Source organism: Lissotriton vulgaris, chromosome 9, assembly GCF_964263255.1.
Source record: "Lissotriton vulgaris chromosome 9, aLisVul1.2, whole genome shotgun sequence".
NCBI classification, from domain to species: domain Eukaryota; kingdom Metazoa; phylum Chordata; class Amphibia; order Caudata; family Salamandridae; genus Lissotriton; species Lissotriton vulgaris.
Window position 1 is genome coordinate 88,621,989 of NC_141697.1, and position 17,576 is coordinate 88,639,564.

The following is a 17,576-nucleotide window of genomic DNA, read 5'->3' on the forward strand; positions in this document are numbered from 1 at the left end:
GTAATACGCCCCATATTAAGTTACCAAAGAATTATGCCATACATCATATCACTTAGCCCACTGGTAAAAGGGGAACAATTGCACTAGCAGTGAACTAGTGTAACATTTAGGTCTCTCACCAACATATCGTTCATTTGAGACCAGGCCCGCCTATACAATATGTATGAGTTAGAAAGTTTCCAGGCCCACTGTTGCATTGTACAGACCCACCCTCTGGTAGTAAGACTCACTTTGAAGTAAATCTGAAAAATGCATTCTATCATCTGAGCAAACACATTGGTCATTTGACAGTCCTTGAATACTTTAATATCCGAGCAGACATAGAAATCTGGATTTACTTTCTGTTAGGCACTTGTTGGTGCTAGGACTTAAGCAAAGGAGGGTAACGATTAAGGTAGACCATTAAAAGGGGCATTTCCTGCACTGGAATATTGACCTTAACTAATCTTCTGATTAATGATCTAGGTGCAGGGTCTCTTCCTTGAATAAGACCATGATCTATATGGATAGATAAGTCGGATTTGTGTAACAGCTATAGGCCAAATGGACACCATATCCTTAGAGGATATCTTAAAGAGCTTGTGTAAACAGAGTTAAGGCACATTTGGAGAACTCCTTTGGGTGCAGGATACATATATATACTACAGGAAGGAGATAGCACCGACAGTGACAATAGAAGCGACACCTGCATAGTGATGATAGAGATGACACCCACATACCAATACAGCCCGTTAAAGTCAAGGGATTATCGGGAGGGATGCTAGCACTAACCGGAAACAAGCTAGAAATGTAGGATGTAATAGGTAGAAATGCTACCAAAAGTTGAATCCAGTTCTTGGTTGGGAAATTTAGGGTTTGTTAATTAGTTATTATTCAGTTGAGTCAAGTGACCCTCATCCCCTGCGGGGTAAGAGAACATGGCAGCAGACCAGCACAAAAAGCGATGTATCTTTTCCTATTTTGCAACGTTTCCTATTAGGAAATAGCAATTTTGCGATTTCCAAAATTGTGATTTCCTGATAGGGATTGCGAATCCGTAGGAATCATTATTTGGAAATCACAGGTTACATACATTCTGTTTTCTGATTCCCAAATAGCGATTTCTCCAAGTTCGCTATTTGGGAATCACAATGTCAGAAATTTGTACATATGGGCCATAATATTTACACAAATAATATAGCACACTTCCCACCCAAAAGAAATAAAATAAGAAACTTAGGGGTCCATTACGATATCGGGCAGATCGCCACCGCCCAACATTAATGCCCGCCCGCCACCCATTTCCCCCCGCCATATTACTATGGCGGGGGGGACCGCGGTAGACGTAAACACCGTCCGCCGCTTTTCCGCCCCGGTCGCCTTGCGGCCGAGGAGGAAAATGTTTAATATTGTGGCGATGTCTATTAGACACCACCAGCCATATTAGGATGGGCTTGCAGACATGCCTTTCCGTGGCAGAAATGCCGCCACAGAAAGGCATGCGGAGACTCCCTGCGGGGCACGTTTTGGGCCCCTGGGACTCCGGGGGTGGGGGGTGCACATGAGGGGTACCTATGGTACCCCCCCGCATTTTAAAGTGCAACATGGCAGGCACTGCACGGTGCCTGTCATGTTGTGCTTTGAAATGCACAACGTGCATTTTTACCATTGCGGCGGGCGGCGCTTTCAACACCGCCCGCCACAATGGTAAAAATACAGGATGCACCCACCAGTGTGGCGAGCGCTTCCTAATTGTCAAGGCGGGACATCCGCTCCTATGGCGGGCGGTCCCGTTTTGCACTGGGATGGCGGGAGGGCAAAGTCCGCCCGCATCCTAATGGGGGCCTAAGTGTTCTGTAGCTGCAGAACTTCCTATGAATTCATGTTGTCAAAAATAGTAATCCACCAAAAATGGAAAAATATGGTCCAGAATGCGCCCAGAAAATGCAAAAATTAAATGGATCCAATAGAAATCCCTTGAAGCAATCTAGGAACCATAAAAATCCAGACATACTGTAAAAACAATAAGCACTTCAGGAAACCCGAACAAAAAGAATTTAAAGTCAAAAGCACTAGTTAATTATAAACCAAAATTGATTTCCTTTCAGCAAAAAACAGAAACTTCTAATGCCGTTAGGGCATGTTAGTAGACTAAACCTATACAATAAAATATGAAAACCCACACGCAAAACAATTTACATCACCCAAAACACTGAACCAGCAAAATACAAATCATTTAACACTATTTAACATAACATAACACTACATTACTAAAATAATGTATGAAAACCCAGAACTCCTAACTAGTGAGAAACACTACTTTTAATACATCTAAAAATGCCAACAAGCCACAAACAGCAATTTACCGTGACCTGATTCTGGGAAAATAGACTAGAAATAACACAAATGGATTAAAAAAGTGAAGCTTCTGGTAAAAAAAAAACATGGCCACTAAGTGAAACTAAATAAAATAATATCTCCACATAGAAATAAATGGGCAAAAAGATCACTTTGTGGCAGGGTGGAGGGATATTTGATTACATCCATTTCCCAATGGCATCTTGTGCTGCGGGCCTTTTCAGTCCACTGCACAAGCTGCCATTGGGAAATCAATGTTTCCGACAGCCCATCGGGCAGTCTCATCCAAATTCAGCAGTTGGAAGCACCGACCTATGGTCAGGAGGTATGTCCAGCTGCCATCATTAAAAAGGCCCTTCATTTTTAAATTAATCTATACAACTGTTTAAAAATGTGAAATTATACAAAAAAGGAACTTTGACACCTTTAAAAAAGGAGAAAAATGTGTGACGTATCTGTATTCAAAAAAAAATATTCGTTAAGGATATTGTTACCTACAAACATACAGAAAACTATTTTTATAACTGAGAACTTAACTGCACATTTCTAGGCCCCGCGAACCCCGATTCCCAGCGCACACTGCCATCTCGTGATGCTTGGGGAGAAAGGGTTCCAGCGGCCATCTTGGGTGAGGGAAGGGTGGCGCTGCAGCTGCTGGCCGCCTCCCGCCCTCCCAGAGTATTTAATTAGGCCGACAGCGCAGCGCGCTGACTTTCTTAGTGTCTCTCCCCTGAGGCGGAAGCCGGGGGCTCTGTTGATCATTTTTTACAAAAAGCTGGTTTTAAAATGTATTTCTAATAATTTGTATAATGTGCACTGCGTAGTTGACTGAGAACTTACCTGCACATTTCCAGGCCCCCTCGAACCCCGATTCCCAGCGCACACTGCCATCTCGTGACGCTTGGGGAGAAAGGGTTCCAGCGGCCATCTTGGGTGAGGGAAGGGTGGCGCTGCAGCTGCTGGCCGCCTCCCGCCCTCCCAGAGTATTTAGTTAGGCCGACAGCGTAGCGCGCTGACTTTCTTAGTGTCTCTCCCCTGAGGCGTAAGCCGGGGGCTCTGTTGCTCGTTTTTTACAAAAAGCTGGTTTTAAAATGTATTTCTAATAATTTGTATAATGTGCACTGCGTAGTTGACTGAGAACTTACCTGCATATTTCTAGGCCCCCTCGAACCCCGATTCCCAGCGCACACTGCCATCTCGTGACGTTTGGGGAGAAAGGGTTCCAGCGGCCATCTTGGGTGAGGGAAGGGTGGCGCTGCAGCTGCTGGCCACCTCACGCCCTCCTCAAACCGGATATAGGGATATGGTCCCCTGTCCGCGCAGCGGGCGGGTGGAGCGGGCACGCCGGCGGCGCGCCAAAGGCAAGCCCGTCTGCGCCCGTCCGCGCCCGGCCGGGCCCAGGGGCCACGTCCCCTGGCCGTCTTATGGGAGACAGGCGGGTATACAGCTCGAGCCTTTTACATTAGCTCCGCCCACCTATGTTATCTAGATGTGGCCACTTTATACATCCACTGGAGATCCCTCGTTGCTGCATGTACTGTAAATCAGAGCTAATCACCACCACTACCGCCAGATCTGAGGTAAAGGATTACTCCATGTTTCTGCTCAATTGCAGGTCCCTAGCTAAGCATTGTTTAGAAATGTCCTTGCTCCTAGATGAACATACACCGGATGTGATCTTTTTGACCGAGACTTGGTTAAATCAAGACTCCCAGCCGGACCTGGCACAGGCCATTACTCCGGGTTACCAGATAGCGCGGGTTGATGGACCTCAGGGCAGAGGCGGTGGCCTTGCGATTATTTATAAGGAGAGCTATGTTTGCCGCTGCTTGACGGAGGAGATTGAGGATTGCGAAAGTTTCCCTTTTGTGATCGAGTTTTCCCCTAACACCAGCTTCACTGGTATTCCTATCTATCGTCCTCCTGGAACTAAGTGAAACTAAATAAAATAATTTCTCCACATAGAAATAAATGGGCAAAAAGATCACTTTGTGGCAGGGTGGAGGGATATTTGATTACATCCATTTCCCAATGGCATCTTGTGCTGCGGGCCTTTTCAGTCCGCTGCACAAGCTGCCATTGGGAAATCAATGTTTCCGACAGCCCATCGGGCAGTCTCATCCAAATTCAGCAGTTGGAAGCACCGACCTATGGTCAGGAGGTATGTCCAGCTGCCATCATTAAAAAGGCCCTTCATTTTTAAATTAATCTATACAACTGTTTAAAAATTTGAAATTATACAAAAAAGGAACTTTGACACCTTTAAAAAAGGAGAAAAATGTGTGACGTATCTGTATTCAATAAAAAATATTCGTTAAGGATATTGTTACCTACAAACATACAGAAAACTATTTTTATAACTGAGAACTTACCTGCACATTTCTAGGCCCCTGCGAACCCCGATTCCCAGCGCACACTGCCATCTCGTGACGCTTGGGGAGAAAGGGTTCCAGCGGCCATCTTGGGTGAGGGAAGGGTGGCGCTGCAGCTGCTGGCCGCCTCCCGCCCTCCCAGAGTATTTAATTAGGCCGACAGCGTAGCGCGCTGACTTTCTTAGTGTCTCTCCCCTGAGGCGGAAGCCGGGGGCTCTGTTGATCATTTTTTACAAAAAGCTGGTTTTAAAATGTATTTCTAATAATTTGTATAACGTGCACTGCGTAGTTGACTGAGAACTTACCTGCACATTTCTAGGCCCCCTCGAACCCCGATTCCCAGTGCACACTGCCATCTCGTGACGCTTGGGGAGAAAGGGTTCCAGCGGCCATCTTGGGTGAGGGAAGGGTGGCGCTGCAGCTGCTGGCCGCCTCCCGCCCTCCCAGAGTATTTAATTAGGCCGACAGCGCAGCGCGCTGACTTACTTAGTGTCTCTCCCCTGAGGCGGAAGCCGGGGGCTCTGTTGATCATTTTTTACAAAAAGCTGGTTTTAAAATGTATTTCTAATAATTTGTATAATGTGCACTGCGTAGTTGACTGAGAACTTACCTGCACATTTCTAGGCCCCCTCGAACCCCGATTCCCAGCGCACACTGCCATCTCGTGACGCTTGGGGAGAAAGGGTTCCAGCGGCCATCTTGGGTGAGGGAAGGGTGGCGCTGCAGCTGCTGGCCGCCTCCCACCCTCCCAGAGTATTTAATTAGGCCGACAGCGCAGCGCGCTGACTTTCTTAGTGTCTCTCCCCTGAGGCGGAAGCCGGGGGCTCTGTTGCTCGTTTTTTACAAAAAGCTGGTTTTAAAATGTATTTCTAATAATTTGTATAATGTGTACTGCGTAGTTGACTGAGAACTTACCTGCACATTTCTAGGCCCCCTCGAACCCCGATTCCCAGCGCACACTGCCATCTCGTGACGCTTGTGGAGAAAGGGTTCCAGCGGCCATCTTCGGTGAGGGAAGGGTGGCGCTGCAGCTGCTGGCCGCCTCCCGCCCTCCCAGAGTATTTAATTAGGCCGACAGCGTAGCGCGCTGACTTTCTTAGTGTCTCTCCCCTGAGGCGGAAGCCGGGGGCTCTGTTGCTCGTTTTTTACAAAAAGCTGATTTTAAAATGTATTTCTAATAATTTGTATAATGTGCACTGCGTAGTTGACTGAGAACTTACCTGCACATTTCTAGGCCCCCTCGAACCCCGATTCCCAGCGCACACTGCCATCTCGTGACGCTTGGGGAGAAAGGGTTCCAGCGGCCATCTTCGGTGAGGGATATGTGGTGCTGCAGCTGTTGGCCGCCTCCCGCCCTCCCAGAGTATTTAATTAGGCCGACAGCGCAGCGCGCTGACTTTCTTAGTGTCTCTCCCCTGAGGCGGAAGCAGGGGGCTCTGTTGCTCGTTTTTTACAAAAAGCTGATTTTAAAATGTATTTCTAATAATTTGTATAATGTGCACTGCGTAGTTGACTGAGAACTTACCTGCACATTTCTAGGCCCCCTCGAACCCCGATTCCCAGCGCACACTGCCATCTCGTGACGCTTGGGGAGAAAGGGTTCCAGCGGCCATCTAGGGTGAGGGAAGGGTGGCGCTGCAGCTGCTGGCCACCTCACGCCCTCCTCAAACCGGATATAGGGATATGGTCCCCTGTCCGCGCAGCGGGCGGGTGGAGCGGGCACGCCGGCGGCGCGCCAACGGCAAGCCCGTCTGCGCCCGTCCGCGCCCGGCCGGGCCCAGGGGCCACGTCCCCTGGCCGTCTTATGGGAGACAGGCAGGTATACAGCTCGAGCCTTTTACATCAGCTCCGCCCACCTATGTTATCTAGATGTGGCCACTCTATACATCCACTGGAGATCCCTCGTCGCTGCATGTACTGTAAATCAGAGCTAATCACCACCACTACCGCCAGATCTGAGGTAAAGGATTACTCCATGTTTCTGCTCAATTGCAGGTCCCTAGCTAAGCATTGTTTAGAAATGTCCTTGCTCCTAGATGAACATACACCGGATGTGATCTTTTTGACCGAGACTTGGTTAAATCAAGACTCCCAGCCGGACCTGGCACAGGCCATTACTCCGGGTTACCAGATAGCGCGGGTTGATGGACCTCAGGGCAGAGGCGGTGGCCTTGCGATTATTTATAAGGAGAGCTATGTTTGCCGCTGCTTGACGGAGGAGATTGAGGATTGCGAAAGTTTCCCTTTTGTGATCGAGTTTTCCCCTAACACCAGCTTCACTGGTATTCCTATCTATCGTCCTCCTGGAACCATCGGACAATTTAACACCTCTCTTTTGTCGGTGTTCTCCGAATTGGTTACCTCTCCCTCTAATTTTACTTTACTTGGAGATTTTAATGTTAATTTTGACAACCTGTCAGACCACACGGCACTAGAGATGATGTCGAGTTTAGCCACCATCCAGTTAGAGCAATTAGTTCCCTCTCCAACGCATGAAAAAGGTAATCTCTTTGACCCGATCTTTAGTAATAGTGACCAACTTAAAGTGGGCACTATTAGCAGCCTACCATGGTCGGATCACTTCTTGATAGCCTTCACCTGGACCACAAGCAAACCCCCTCCATCCATTTTCACATCTCGGAAAACCCGAAATTGGTCCAAACTCTCTGTAGAGAACTGGACGAAGGCCCTTAGCACCACTAGACCTCTACTCTCCCATGACCCAATGGCAAATAATAATAAATACAACGATTGGATCACCGCCTCCCTTGATCTGGTTCTCCCTTTACACCTATCTGGGTCAAAGAGGCAGAGCAAATCAGCACCGTGGTACACAGAAGACCTTAGGGACAAAAAGCGCTCCTGCAAGAGACTAGAGAGGAAATGGCGTATGACTTACAATCTTATTGATAAAGTCACTTACAGGGACGCTATCAGGAACTATAAGCTGGCAATAAAAACCTCACAAGCAGCCCACTATAATGACAAAATAACAACGGCTAAATCTAAGCCGAAAGAAATATATCGGATAGTGAATTCCCTGATAAAACCCCCTCTGTCCGCCGTAGACAATAGTAACTCCCCTTCTAAATGTAACGAGCTGGTTGATTTCTTTTTTCAAAAAGTTAATAAAATCTACCTTTCCTTTCCTGATCCAGCCATTGAATCACTCACCCAACGTTCTGACTCAGCTTTGGATACAGTAGCTCCATCTCATAGTAAGCTAGAGTCTTTTCCATTGTTGAATCTGGAAACATTGGAGTCTCTAGCACAACAAATAAAATCTGGCTCACCGTGTGACCCTGCTCCTCCGGGCTCGCTGGGGTTGGCTAGCAAAACCATTCTCCCTACTCTCATGGAGTTACTGAACTCCTCCATTCTGAGAAGGATGGTACCTGTGACATGGAAGCATGCAATGGTACGGGCCTTGCTAAAAAAACCTGCCCTTGACCCAGCTAACCCTAGCAATTACCACCCGATTTCTCTGCTCCCATGGGCATCTAAGATCCTGGAGAAGCACATTAATACCATCCTGCCGAAGTTCCTCGAGGAAAACCATCTCCTCGATGCTTCCCAGACGGGCTTTCACCCAAAACATGGGACAGAGACTGCTTTATGGGCTGTGACTGAGGAGGCGAGACGGATCTTGGATCGGGGGGGGTCAGTGGCAGTGATCCTCCTCGATCTGAGTGCCGCTTTTGACATGGTACATCATAAAATTCTAATGAACCGTCTCGCCGACCTAGGAGTGTCCGGAGAAGCCGTGGTTTGGTTCAAGTCTTTTTTATCGGATAGAACCTTCCAGGTCTTTGACAGCACATCCATTTCATCAAGCAGGCCTCTGGGGTGTGGAGTCCCTCAGGGTTCATCATTGAGCCCTACGCTCTTCAATGCATATATGAGGCCGCTGGCTGGGATTGTTCGTCCGCACGGTATTAACATCATTTCCTATGCGGACGACACCCAGCTGGTGGTCTCCCTTGTGCAAAAGAGTGGCCTCCAATCGCCGCCCAATCTAGCAGTGTGTTTGGAGGAGGTGAGGAGTTGGATGATGAGCTCATGTCTGAAGCTCAACGACGATAAGACCGAGCTCATGCTCCTGGGCCCGGCGACCCCCTCTACTTTGGAGCTGCTATAGCCCGCGAGCATGGGGGCGGCCCCTGCCCCCAGAGATAACATCAAAAGTCCGGGGGGTATGGCTAGATAAGTCGCTGAGCCTCAATACACAGGCCACGAAGGTGTCGGCCACCTGCTTTGGCCTCCTCAGGGTGATTAAAAAAATTCTTCCATTTGAGGCCAGGCAGATAATTATACAGGGCCTCGTTCAATCCCGCCTGGATTTTAATAACGCCCTCTATCTTGGAGCACCGGACTACACCTTGCAAAAACTTCAGCGCACCCAAAACTGTGCTGCTCGTGCGCTACTTGGAGTCCCATGAAGAACTTCAATAAAAGCTGGGCTAAGAACGTTGCACTGGCTGCCTGTCAGGGACAGAGTAAAGTTTAAAGCTCTGTGCAGTGCTCACCAGGCTCTCTGGAAAACGGGCCCAGAAATCAACTGTTCCTTGATTTCCCCGTATCTGCCCAACAAGGTGCTTCGATCCTCGTCTGCATCTCTGGCCAAGATTCCCAGAATCTTTAGAGCCAGCGCAGGAGGACGTTCCTTCTCCTATAATGTATCAAGATTATGGAACACCCTCCCTTTGCACATGAGAAGCAACTCCAACTTAACCAGTTTCCGGAAGCAGCTTAAAACCTTTCTGTTTCAGTAACCAGAAACTTGTTGTTCATCTGAGGGCACTTTTGTTTATTCACAGCGCCTGGACGCCTGAGGGCAACTGTAGCGCTTTACAAATTTTATTTTCATTTCATTTCATTTTCATTTCATTATACTTCGAAACACCAACTATACAAAAAAATAACACAAACAATGTCTACTACATAGAAATACTATGAAAATTAAGTATTTCAGACTAAAATTATAAAATGTATTAGAACATTGGAATGTTGGGAGCTCCATTGCAGACAATAGAGTGCTCCCTGCTTCTACGGGCCGGTAAAGGCCCGCAGAGCAACATTCCAATATTCTACAAAGGCTTCTCGAAGCTCGAGGGGATCTATATCCCCTCGAGCTTCGAGAACCCTTTGTTTAATTTGTGAGAACATTCTGCCCTCTAGTGGCAGAATGTTCTAATAGCCTTATAGCCCTTCGTAGCAGGGCTATACCGGCTATTAAAGTCCCGCTGTCTCGTTAAAGTCCCTTGCCTTCGGCTCGGGCCTTTAACGATTCACGGGCCTTTAATAGCCGGTATAGCCCGCTACGGCGGGCTATAAGGCTGTAGTAATCACACTCTAGCATAATCCATTTTTCAAAAAGTGTTAGACTCTAAAAGAGTGACCTTTACTTTTTCCACTCCAATCTGAACACATTTGTAGAAGGTGTTTGGATACTATTGGAGTAACATTTACTATGTCCACTTCAATCTAACCACATTGGGGGAAAGTGTGGAGCACTAAAGGTGTGACATATACTGTTCCCACTTCAATGTAGTCCAAGCTGTGGAATGCACTAGACACTAAAGGGGTGTCATTTAATATTCCCAATCCAATCTAACCATCTTGGGGGAAGATTTTGGACACTAAAACGGTGGTGTTTACTATTGACTCTCCAGTCTAACCATACTGAGGGAAGGAGTTGGGCAGAAATGGGGTGACATTTACTATTCCCACTCCAATCTAACTATATTGGGGGAATGTGTTGGACACTGAAGTGGTGACAATTGCAAAAAAAAACTGATGATGGACGGAATACTGAACAAATCAAAAATTCTCCCCTTGCCACAGATTTGGGTTAAATCCTTAATTTTTTTGCATGCCACATCATTCCAGTTTAGACCTAGCTATATGCAAATCAGTCTTGACCCTGCTCCCCATAGGAACAGTAATGTCCAAACTGCTAGGCATGGTCTTCCCTTGACCAGAAACAAGATTCCTGGGACTGGTTTCGGGGTATACCCCTAATCAGCCAGGCTTGCTTAAATCTGGTGACGTAGTGAGCACGGGGCCCATGTCTGGGCATATCATTGCCACTTAGAGCGACAATTGCAAAATGGACAGATGATGGATGGAATGCAGAACAAATCAAACATTCACCCCCAGTCACAGATCTGGGTTAAGTCCAGAATATTTTATTTCATGCCACACCATTCCAGTTTACACCCAGCTATATGCAAACCATTCTTGACCCATCTCCCTATGGGAACAGTCCAGCCCGAACTGCCAGGCCAGGTTTTTCTTGGACCAGAAACAAGCATCATGAGACCAGTTTTGGTGTATCACCCATCATCAGCCGGGCTAGCTTAAATCTGGTGGTGTAGAGAGCATGGCATTCACATTGGGGCATACCCTTCCCACTCAGTACAACAATTGCAAAAAGAACAGATGATGGATGGAATGCTGAACAAATCCAACATTCACCCCCAGTCACAGATCCGGGTTAAATCCTTTGTGTTTTTTGCACGCCATTTCAGTTTAGACCCAGCCATATGCAAATCAGTCTTGATCCTGCACCCAATGGGAACAATGGGAACAGTCCAAGCTGAACTGTCAGACAAGGTCTTCCCTGGACCAGAAACAAGTATCCTGGGACCGGTTTTGGAGTATCTTTGCTGATCAGCCAGGCTAGCTTAAATCTGGTGGAGTAGCTAGCACAGGTCCTAGTCTGGGCATACCCCTCCCACTTAGGGTGACAATTGCAAAAAGAACAGATGTTGGACGGAATATTGAACAAATCAAACATTCATTCACAGACAGATATTGGTTAAATCCATTGTTTGTTTGCACACCACACCATTCCAGGTTAGACCCATCTATATGCAAATCAGTTGTGACCCTGCTCCCCATGGGAACAGTCCAGCCTGAACTGGTCGCTGGGCCAGAAACAAGCATTCTGGGCCGGTTTCCAGTATCAACCCTCATCAGCCAGCCTAGGTTAAATCTTGAGGCAAAGAATGGGAATGCCCAGACGTGGGTCTCTTGCTTGCTATGCTACTGTATTCAAGTCAGCTTGGCTGATGAGGGCTAATACCCTGAAATTAGTGCCAGCAAGGACCCGGCTTGGCAGTTCGGACTGGACTTTTACCATGAGGAGCAGGGTCAAGACTGATTTGCATATGGCTGTGTCCAATCTCGGGTGAAGTAGTGAGCAAAAGAATGATAGATTTAATCCTTGACCAGGGATGAATGTTTGATTTATTCAGGACTCCATCCATAAATTGTTGGCAGAGCATCTTTTTTCTAAGGGAGATGTGTATATCCAGACATAGGACCCTTGCTCGCTTGCCACTGGATTCAAGCTAGCCTGGCTGATGAGGGGTGATACCCCATAACCGATCCCAGGAGCCTTGTTACTGGTCCAGCAAGGACATGGCTTGGCAGTTCAGGCTGGACTGTTCCCATGAGGAGCAGGGTCAAGACTAATTTGCATATGGCTGGGTCCAAACTGGCGTGGCATAGTGAGCAAAAGAACAATGGATTTAACCCAGATCCCTTGACTTGGAGGTGAATGTTTTATTCAGCATTCTGTTGTTAATTCGTTGCTGGAACACTAAAGTGTTGATATTTACAAACTCCAGTCTAACAATATTTAGGGATGATGTTGGACACTAAAGGGGTGACATTTACTATTCCCACTCGAGTCTAACCATATTGGGGGGAGGTGTTAGAAACTGAATGGGTGAGGTTTTTTATTCCCACTCTAATTTAACCATATTGGGGAAAGGTGTTGGATACTAAAGGTGTTATATTTACTGATCCCATTCTAAGGCTATTTGAAGAAGTTGTTAGATGCTAAAGAGCAAATATTTACTAAATACACTTCAATCTAAAACATTTTAAAGAATTCTTATACAAATGACACATTTTATATACAAAATCAATACTTTATACTCACACACAGTTTCTTGAATATAAAATACAATAACATTTGGGGGCCTATTACAATGTTGGACAGACTTGCTTCCGCCCAACACTGTCTCGAAACGGGACTAACCGCCTCATTAGGATGCGACCGCTAATGGTGATTTCACTTTCCAACATTTTCCTATGGGAGCATGTGTTTCATGCGTAAACCAGCTGTAGTACTTTCTCTCATAGGGAAATGTGAGGTGGTGTCAATCCATGAACCCTGTGACAGGCACCTCAAGGTGCCTGCCATGGGGTGTGGGGATTAACATGGGGTACCAGCCATCAACCAGATGCCATAAAGGAAATTGGACCCTGCTAGGGGTCTCCAAGCACGCTTTTCCATAGAGTTTCCATGTTGGAAAGGCCGGCATGGAAATCCTGCCATAAACTGTGCATCGTAATCTGGACAGCATAAACCACCTTCCATTTGGATTACAGGACGGTTCTGACTGGCCAACAGGCTCCTTGAGCCCGTTGACAGCCAGCCGAAATGACCGGCCGGGTTCAGTTCTGACCGGCTGAATCAAAATCAGCCCGTCTGAGTTGAAACCGACATCATAAGAGCCCCAATAATCTAAAAAGAAACTATCCAAAACTACAGACCTATATTGACATATTTGAAAATAAAAAATATTTAAAACACTTATTACAAAGTATAAATAATACAACTATAAAACAATTTGCTACCATTCCTAAACATTTTACCATAAAAAAAGAAATACAATCTTAATTCAAAAGTAACGATCATAGAATAAAAAAGTAATTGAAATTAATATTTTGAGTTTTAAAATAAAACAATATTTTTAAATAAAAGAAATATAAATTATTTGTATGAATACATTTTTTTCAGAAACAGTTTAACATTTAAAAATTATATGAACATATTTTCTAATCATTTTAGTTTTTTTAAATATATTTAAAAATACGTATATTTTCGAAATTGTAATCATGCACACTATATATTATATTTTAAAAACATTGTTTTAAACATAATGCAAATTCAAAAGTAAATTAAAATGCATTAAAAATATTAAAATACCAAAATAATATTAAATGAATTCTATAATTTAAAATATATTTCCCAGAAAATACCTACAATTTGAAACTTGTATATAAAAACAGTTTCTAATTATTTTACTTTATTACAATAATTTAAAAACATATTTGTATTTTTGTAAATTATTTGAATAATTAAATTTTGTAAATAAAAGCAATATTTTACACTTAATTTTAATATATATATTTTAATGAATGGTGAATTTAAAAGTATTACCAACGTTAAGTAATACAATTAATTTGAAAATTGCAAAATATCAATTTGCATAATATTATCATAAATTGTACTTTAAAAAATCTGGCCCACGCTTATCTCCAAAAAACTCAATATACTGCTACTAAAAAAAATCATAAAACCATTATTCATATACATTAATATACCTACAAATATAAATTTCAACAATTTGCTAACTAATAAATTATCTTACAAAAAACACTAATAAATCATGAACACACATATACAATCAAACAAATTACAATACATTTATACAAATGAACACTTGCAAACAATATTACATACAACAATATTTTCTACATTGATATTTTTTACAACAATATTAACAATACTAAAAACAATAATTTCCCATGTTGACAACATTTCCTAAATCACAATATTTTTGACAGAATATTTTTGTGGCACAATAGTTGTTTCCAATATTTGGTCCAAATATTGTTAGTGAGGGATGCTAGTGCTACAGATGTGCATGTTGCACCTGTTCTGAGTGAGAGAGATACATGCATGACTGGGGATTATGTAATGCGTCTTCTGTGGGCTAAGGAGGTGTGCACACAGATACCCGTAAAGCATATAGTACTTCTTTGGATAGTGCCTTGCTATGATGATGATGTGTCTTGAGGGTCAGAGCAGCCAACTCTGGAACTGGGGAACCAGGTATAGTCCCGGCATCAGCTCAACACTGAGTGGTTCAGGGCAAAATCACTTAGGGGCAGATCTACTTAACCTTTAACCCTCATGTAAAGCAGGTCAATGCAAAGGCTGCTTTGGGACGTAGAAAGCCACACAATATTTCTTAGTGGTAGGCATTCCATGTTAACTGCCCAAAGGCTTTTCTGTGTATTCACCCATGAATTTAACACAATTCCATGTTTACTAAGAATTGTAAAGGTGGACTGTGCGAAATTGGTACGCCTACCACAGAAAGACGTAAGGAGAGAAATCTTTTTTCCCCTCATTATATAGAAAATGCTTCTTCGGGCCGCTTTTGTGCAGAAAGGAATTCCTTCCTGCACAAACTAATCCTGTCTGTAAATTAGGCTTCCTTGTACCATGCCTGTGTTGGCACTAGGCGGCCTCTAGTGCATCAGTGCAAGGAGAGCACCATATTTTATTGGATATGGTGCTTTTCAGCTCTCTCCCAATCAGGCAACACAGGCTCACAACTTGCTTTGTGCACTTCCCTGCATGAATTCTTAATAAATCTGCTCCCCACAGTCTAACACTCTCTCCTTATTACAGATTAATAAAGATTTTTTTAATACTTGGCAACATATTTTATGTCGCCTTAACAAACTCAGTTTCAGTACTGATTAATTTCCTAAATAATTCCTTGATCTACTTTCACACCTTTTCAACATAGGAACTATTATTTTCGTTCACCAGTTTCTAACCAGCATCTGCACAGTCGCCTCAATGTCCCTCTATTTGTATGTTTCTCCCTCCCTAACTCTGTCCTCTGCACATAAATTACTAATGCATTATTAATTGCACAGCCTACTTATAATGCTCACAGAGTAAACATAATTTACAATACTCTCCATTCTGGCTTGAATCCACAGTACTTATGAATGGAATTACAATGCCTATAAATACTCATTTCAATGGGCTAGAATTCAAACATAGAGATCACACAGCAGCTCATAAATGTCCAGCTGTGTGGGAAAGCAAAAGGACAGACGTATAAGCAACAGTTTTGCAGGGGCATAGCTTCCATTGGAGCAGCAGGGGCAGCAACACTAGGACCCGGAAACTTGAGGGGGCCACAGCCTGATTCTTGCTGTTTATATACTGCCTGTGCCACTCTTCTTAGCCCGGAAGTGTACACTACATGTGGGGGTAGACGGGTTCCAAATCTCACCCTTCATGCAGTAACGTAGTGAACGCCATTAACACAGAGCTGATAAGTTCACCCCTGGCAGCATATTCTGTTTAACAGAGCTGTTTGGATCAGAAACAGAACTGAAAACAGCAGAGGGAGTTTTCTGGACCGTGGCAGAACATATATAACACATGGAGTAATCCGAGCAATGTCGGTAATTCTGCATTACTCTTTGATGCAGAATTACTGATAATTACGCATTTACTCCTGCTAGCGTAATTAAAGGACATTTTGGGGAAATAATCATACCACAAGAATACATTTGGCTGGTGTTTGCTATTCATGCTTTGTTGCATTTAGTACTATTTCTTAGGACAAAATCCATTCTCACATCCATTTGGACACAAGAGTGCATTTTGCACTATGAAAATAGATCTAAATGCTGAAAGCAAATTGGGGGGAAATCTTATCCCAAGATCATATTAAGGGCCCAATTATGAGTCTGGTGGTCTGAGAACTGAGGAGGTCTGTGGCGGGGGCGTTCTCCCAATAGCTCGATTATGACTCGGGCTGTGGAACCACCATAGGACCGCTGCTGTTGCCAGGTAACCGACATTCTCTGGAGGTGGTGCGGCGGCCCTGAGGCTGCAATATGCTTGACGGGACCACTGTGGTCCCGCCAAGAATATCACAAGTTTCCACTCCGCCAGGGTTTACATGGCGGTTCCTCCGCCATTTAAAATCTGGCAAAGAGGTCACACTTGTGCTTCACACCTTGTGGATGCACACAGGGGGGGGCACAACATTACTTTTGAGTCCATGCCATGAAGGAACTGTTTTTAGCTAACCCTTTTCAGTACCTGTTTTTAAAGGCACCACAGTGGGAACACAAAAAAAAGCCTGCCAGATATGACAAAACTCGTAATCCGGTAGACGGCCTCACCGTGGGTTGCGCAGTGTGGCGGATGGGCGGACCTGCCGCCGCACCGCCAAACTCATAATTGGGCACTTAAAGTTTGGCTATTTGCTATTCTTGCTCTGTTGCATTTAGCACTAGTTCTAAGCATCTATTTTGGATGCAAGAGACCCCAAAGGCGCATCAAAGGCAAGCCCACCGGAGCCTGAACTGTGGCTTGCTTGAGGGTCTCTGGTCTCTTGGTCCCTCAATTAAACACTAACTAAAGAACAATTCAAATGATTTGCAGCGTATCAATCCAAAGGTATATCTTTTAACAAATTCTTTACCACTGATTCTGAACCTTTGCCAAGGTTTGCTTCAAGAATTCTCTCTAAGGGTTTAGTCAACACCATACCTCTGGAATAGAATGATGGAGGTCTGGTATCTCCTTCAGGGGGTCGATATCCCAGTCACCCGCAAGGGTAGACTAGAAACGCCGGAGCTGGATTTCTCTGCAGGAGAAAGACAGCGTCTCTTCTCAGCGCGTCGAGGAGGAGGAGGAGGAGGGGCAGCGTCTGCGGGCAGCTTGCATCTGCTGAGCTCTTGCAGGGGGACGGCTGTTCAGCTCCTAAGTTCACCACACCATCGTTCGCTAGTTAGCAGCGATAGCAGTAGCGATAGCAGCTATGGTATCATCAGCATGACAGCTTCTTCAGCAGCAGTGAGATAGCTGGCAGCATCAGCTTCAGCGAAACAGCAACGAGACAGCAGCGTTTGCTTAAGGCAACGTTGGTAATATTTATACCTGAAAGGTGCCTTGTTTGACGTAAGTTTTTAGACATAAGATGTCAATAAAGATGTCACTAGGAAGTGATCGTCTATCAGTGCTCA